Raw genomic sequence first — 6,589 nt, forward strand, 5'->3', positions numbered from 1 at the left:
TACACACAGCGGGTTTTCATGTGCCTGGTTTTGAATTTGATTATATTTTATTTTTATTAATTTGCATATAATTCAAAACGTCATTATTGCATAATATATATCTTAACTTCTTGCACTAATAACTAGAGGCTCTCAAGAGCCTGTGTCGCTCAACTTGGTTTATGTGCATATTAAACAATGGACACAGACAAAATTGTGTTTTGGTGATGGTGATGTGTTTTTAGATCTTTAATTACAGAATATACTATAAAGGGCAATAACTCCTTAAGGGGTCAACTGACCATTTTGGTCTTGTTGAGTTATTTGTAGATCTTACTTTGCTGAACATTATCGCTGTTTACAGTTTATCTCTTTCTATAATAAATTCAAGATAATAACCAAAATCTGCAAAATTTCCTTTAAATTACTAATTTCGGGGCTGCAACCTCATAACGGGTTGTGCGATTTGTCTGAAAATATCAGGGCAGGTAGATCTTGACCTAATGAACAATTAAATCCATGTCAGATTTGCTCTAAATGCCTTGGTTTCAGAGTCATAAGCCAAAATCTACATTTTACCCCTATGTTCTATTTTTACCCATGGCGGCTATCTTGGTTTGTTAGCCGGATGACGCTACATGTTTTTTTAAACTAGATACCCCAATGATGACTGTGGCCAAGTTTGGTTAAATTTGGCCCAGTAGTTTCAGAGGAGAATATTTTTGTAAAAGTTTACGGACGACGGACGCCGGACGACGACAGACGACGGACACCAAGTGATAAGAAAAGCTCACTTGACCTTTCAGGTCAGGCTAGCTAAAAATGACTTTCTATTAAAAACAAAACACCATTTCTGCTTCTACAGAATATAATTCTCGCTTACTCTTACACATAAAATAAATAGACAAAAAATAATCAAAATCAAAATCATAAAAAACTAATATCTGTTTCCTTGATTTGTTTAGATAACTACAGAAAAATTGAACTAGATTTATAAATAACCCAACAAACATTTTAGTGCATTCAGACGGTGCTACAAAATTGAGAAAAATGCAGCAGTAGTTGCTTAATCTAATTTATTTGATTATCAATGATTGACAAGACCAGTTCTATAATGTGGAAAAGACCAATGCAATGATCCTAAACCAACGATATTTATCTACATTATTTACTATAAAATAAAATAAAAAATCAAGGTATAACAAAGAAATGAAATCAACCAAAGGACTATATCAGAAGAAAACAATGCAAATCAATTAACGTTAACATCACAATAGAACATACCTTTCAAATATCAAATCATCCCCACATTTTTACAAAAAAATAAATTATTTACTTCTTACCCTGTATGTAAAATATATGTACCTTCTACACACCATTTCATAGTTAGCTATTGTCGGTACTTGAAAGATATTTCCACTTGCATCATTAAAGTAATAACAACCTAAATATAAACATTGAATTAAATATATGTCTAGAAAGTTCAACAGTTGCAGTGTGTAAGTCTATACATACATTTGTATTTTCGTTTTTCATATATAACATATGTCAGTTGAATACGATAATCTGTTTACATACCAAGAACATATATTTTTGAATAAACTCCCTGTTTGAATAGGAAATTCAATTTTCAAAGCTTAGCAAATAAATAAAGTGTTTCGCAGCGGACGTTGGTATACGTCCGGTTGTTCATGCACCTTGTTTTGAAATCGGAGGTTTTTAACGTGACTTGATTTTATTTATATTGTCTTATGTTTGTTTCTGATTCAATTTATCTTGGAAATTTTCAACATCTCGATCACAAGTTATTTTTCAATTGTTCCAATGTTTACAACAAAACAGTTTACTTGATACAAATGTCATATTTTTGTTTTACCTAACGTTATTCATTTGGTGAATATTTAAAATCGACAACCTTTAAAACATGCGTTAGATTTTGAAATCCATATGGGTTTGCTGATGTTATTTCTCATCATATTTGATATGAGCGTCACTGATGAGTCTGATGTAGACGAAACGCGCGTCAGGCGTACTAAATTATAATCCTGGTACCTTTGATAACTTTTATCGGTTGTAAGATATAACAATTAGCTGTTATATGTTTGCTGTTTAAATGCAAATTTGTGGGTAATTGTAAACTTGCAGGCAGTCAAATGTGCCAGCTGTTTTACGAAAAGTCAAGAAAAACACATAGTCCGTGTCAATGTCCTCTCATTGTTAAAGTGCTTCAGATACGTTTATAGAATACACAAAAATCAAACCGTATTCCATGTATGATCAATTTGACAGCATGATTTATTCAATTTGTACTTTCGTGTTCTCATATTTTCAAACGAAATCCTGAACTGATATCATGTTTCCAAAGTCTATTATAATATTTGAGTTTTTACAAGTGCCCTCACGATTATATTTTTTTCTTTAACGTTTAAAACATTATGAAATGAATACATTTCAGGCTTATGCATTAGATTACAATTCTTACCAATAATTTGCAACCATTTTGACTGTAGTTCAACTTTTCCAGTCCATACTAACGACGAGTTTGTGGAATTGGTTGTTAATTTGTCACTTATCTTAGAAGCCAGATATCCACTGTTGGCTTTACATGTGTTATATGCTTCCATCCAGGTGAACAGTCCACGTGGAGACAGCAAAACTAAAATAGTAACACAAAATGAGAATTCACAATGGAATCAAACATAACTCATAACAGTTTACTTCCCCCCCCACAAAAAAAGGAATATGTAGTTATATTAAAAAATAAAAATAAACTAGTCAACGAAGCATTAAGTTCGCAGGAAATATTCAAGAAAAATTATCACATTTTCTGATTGTAAGTCAGGTGATGGTTATACATGTAATAGCTAAGTTATACTCGTAAAGTACAAAAAGAAGAAAAAAACAATGTTGTCGTAGGTTAGTGTCACCAGTGTTTGCATTCTCATAGAAATTCATAAAGGAACAATCCTTAATAGAAACAAGAAAACCGTAACGGTTATTGTTGGCTTGAAATAAGAAAATTTTGATAATGTCGTCGGTCTAATGGTATATAGATTTGAAGTATTTATATAGGGCTCTGTAAAATATTTGCGGTAGGTTAAATAATTTGAACAACATTTATTTTTATCAATAACTATGGATAATGCTAGATCAGTTGAAATTAGTACATTCCTATACAGAATGATTGTAAAACAAAACTTTAAAGTATGAACATAATTTTTGTTTGAATCAATCAAATCGTACGAATACTTTGACGAAATAGATATTGTCTAATTGGTTAAAAAAAATAACAGGTTAAATTTACATTGTACCAAGGGGGAACATCCAAAACCCTCAGAAGTCGACAAAAACTAACAACGTCATTATGTTATAGATAATGCATATTTTAAGGGTTTTCTTATCGTAGAACACACCGACGGGTGTCAGGATTAATCAAATGAAAGACAGACCGTAGGGAGGTCTTTCTTTGGGCAATCCTGACACCCCGAGGTGTGTTCTACGACAAGAAAAACCTTAAAATATGCCTTATCTGACTTATATACCGTCAAAAGTATTATTTTTTATAAAGATTTGCAAAATTTAGTATCCAATTAACCGACCACACTAAAGTGGGATATTCCTTTCTAATGTGTTTAAGTTTTAATACGCCCGACGGCTCATTTGGAATGTGAAATAAAACTCGCTAACTAATCTAGATATAAACCTTTTAAAAATTATTCTCCATACGCAATAAACATACTACTGTAACTGCATGAAGAAAGAAACAAATGAATTGTTACCATCCGATAACGGTGTATGGCAAATACAAGACACGACACATTGTAAGTTATTTATTGTACCAACTTAGTTTATGGGAAAAGGGGGTGTATTTTTTTCTACTTGTAATGACATTTCTATCTTGGAAAAGTGGTTATTTTCTTTTAACAATTTTGATTGAATAGAATAAAATATTCAGAAAGATTGTCTTTTGAATAGCAAAACATTTTTTCAACAGATAATCAAGATATAATTATATACCCTCCCCATTGACCCTATTTTGAGTTACGTGAATGTTATTAGTTGATCATTTAATAGAATAAAAGGTATACATAAACATGATAAATGTAAAAATGTTACGAACTGACACGAAGACGAAAAAAAAAATACATTTCGGTCATAGTATGATTGCCTATTGTTCCCTATAGTTAATTTTCCATTTTTAAAGGGTGACGTTCATTTGGCACCATCTTACGGTGTTTATATTTCACAGCTCGTTCGCTATGGCCGTGTCTGTTGTGACGTTTTTGATTTGAACGAACGCAATCTATGTATTACTGGTAAATTATTAAACCAGGGATATCGTTACCATAAATTACTTAAAACCTTTACTAAATTTTTCCATAGATATAAAGATTTGGTTTTGAAGTTTGATTGTACCTGTACTTGTTTCAAACGGGTTAGCACATCCTCATTTTAAGGAAATGTTGTTAACCGTGCCCGGAAATTTAGAAATAATCCATGTGAACTTGTCGCTCCTTTAAATAAACTTATTCTAAAAGGTTACCTATTCAACACTGTAATAAGATCATTGAATATTGTTTTATTGGATGAAATATTGATTTTGTTATTAGTAAACTTAAAGCTAACTAAATAGTACTAGTATGTTATATACATTTACATATTCATGGATCTACAATCTGTCGATACCTGTAACTTGGCATTGCACAAGGTCATGTTTTTCTCTGACTGATTATGACGTCTTTACACTAAATCCATTGGATGTTAGATGTGTACGGATTGATAGTTTAGTCTTAGATGCATGATTTTTTTATTAGTTGTTAGTGGCTTTGAACTAGCTGTCAGATAACTGCGAGTACTCTCAGATCTGTTCGTTGTGTTTTTTTTGTGTCGGGATGTATAAGTACCCAGCCACGTCCACTTGTATTTTTGTGCATCTGATGAGTTTTACCTTTTTCATCTGATTTTTAGTTCGTTCTTATGTTGTACTGTTATACCACTGTCCCAGGTTAGGGGGAGGGTTGGGATCCCGTAAACATGTTTAACCCCGCCACATTATTTATGTATGTGCCTGTCCCAAGTCAGGAGCCTGTAATTCAGTGGTTGTCGTTTGTTTATGTGTTACATATTTGTTTTTCGTGCATTTTATTTTATATAAATAAGGCCGTTAGTTTTCTCGTTTGAATTGTTTTACATTGTCTTATCAAGGTCTTTTATAGCTGACTATGCGGTATGGGTTTTGCTCATTGTTGAAAACCGTACGGTGACCTACAGTTGTTAATGTCTGTGTCCGTTTGGTCTCTTTTGGACAGTTGTCTCATTGGCAATCATACCACATCTTCTTTTTTTATATATTCAGTGTGTATCGACCTGAACATGCATGATATATTTGCCACTGGACGTTAAGTAAGCAACCAACAACCAATCGACATATTCAGTATGAATCAATAAGATATTTAAAAATGTTTCTGTATTGTAGCGATAAAATAACAGAACTTCAAGTTATATTTGTTTCTAAATTACGATTTCTTTTACACTTATCATTGACCGAACTTTAAAAAATAACATTCCAAATCGGCAACAAAAAAACAATCAGACGAATGTTTATTTTGAAGTAAATTATAGATTGCATTTTTATCAAGGAAAATAATCACCTCACACATGTCATTATTTTATACCTTGGAGCATATTTTATTGAAACATGGTATCGTCTGGGTTGATTTTGCAAGAAAATAACTCCATATAGGTATATACGAAAAAGGAGAATAAAGAAAACACAAAAAAGTTAACTAACCAAAAACAGAACGGATTACAATCGTACGTTCATTTTCTGACAACACTATAAACGTTTCTTTCACCTTCCACATTATTTCACTTACCGTGACTGTCTAGAAAGTTGGTAAGGAATGACATCAATAGAAGTGCCGACACAAAATGCATTGTCCTCTTGTTAACAGGATTACAAACATTGGTAATCGAACTTGGATATATGCATTTTGTGATATTATTTACACATGTTCGTGATTTACAGTTATATCTTCATATTTGATTAAGACGACATACGTGAGACATGATAAATACACTATACATGATAAAATATATAGTTTGATTCAATTATGTATGCTGTTTTATCATCTTTTATTTACCTATTTATCTACAAATGATAAATAAGAAAATGCTTATATCATCACTGTATTGAGTAGAATTCATTGCCAATTTGATAATTTTTTTTAATGAAACTGAACAATATAATACGCTAGAAAAATCTGATGACAATAGCAATTAAAAACCCAAATTCAGAAAAAAAGTCTAATTTACTACGCGTTTATCATTGTATAATTAAGAACACTTGAATACATTGAAATTAAATGATATTTTCTCTATGTATTTTGTTCCTTTTATTTTTGTCCTGTTTCTTTTGTTTTAAACTTAGAATTATAAGCTATGTGTTAGAACTTTATTTTGCATTGTCGCAAGCATTTTGACATAAACATTATTCACCTTTATTGATGTATGTTTTATAGTGATGCATAGTTGCTCCTTCACTTCTCAAAGCTACATTGTGTATTGAATGGGTCTCATTTTCTTAATACTTTCGGCAATATAGAAATCG

The 6,589-nt window shown here is 31.5% G+C and overlaps 1 long non-coding RNA gene across 1 annotated transcript; it reads right to left on the minus strand.

The window, feature by feature from the left end:
- Positions 1–1,290: 1,290 nt before the first annotated feature.
- Positions 1,291–5,980, minus strand: LOC139499456 (uncharacterized). Its single transcript, XR_011658193.1, has 3 exons — positions 5,856–5,980; positions 2,462–2,635; positions 1,291–1,423 (listed from the first exon to the last, which is right to left on the minus strand). It is a non-coding gene; the product is annotated as an uncharacterized lncRNA (long non-coding RNA).
- Positions 5,981–6,589: the final 609 nt, after the last annotated feature.

Source organism: Mytilus edulis, chromosome 12 (genome assembly GCF_963676685.1).
Source record: "Mytilus edulis chromosome 12, xbMytEdul2.2, whole genome shotgun sequence".
Classification (NCBI taxonomy): Eukaryota; Metazoa; Mollusca; class Bivalvia; order Mytilida; family Mytilidae; genus Mytilus; species Mytilus edulis.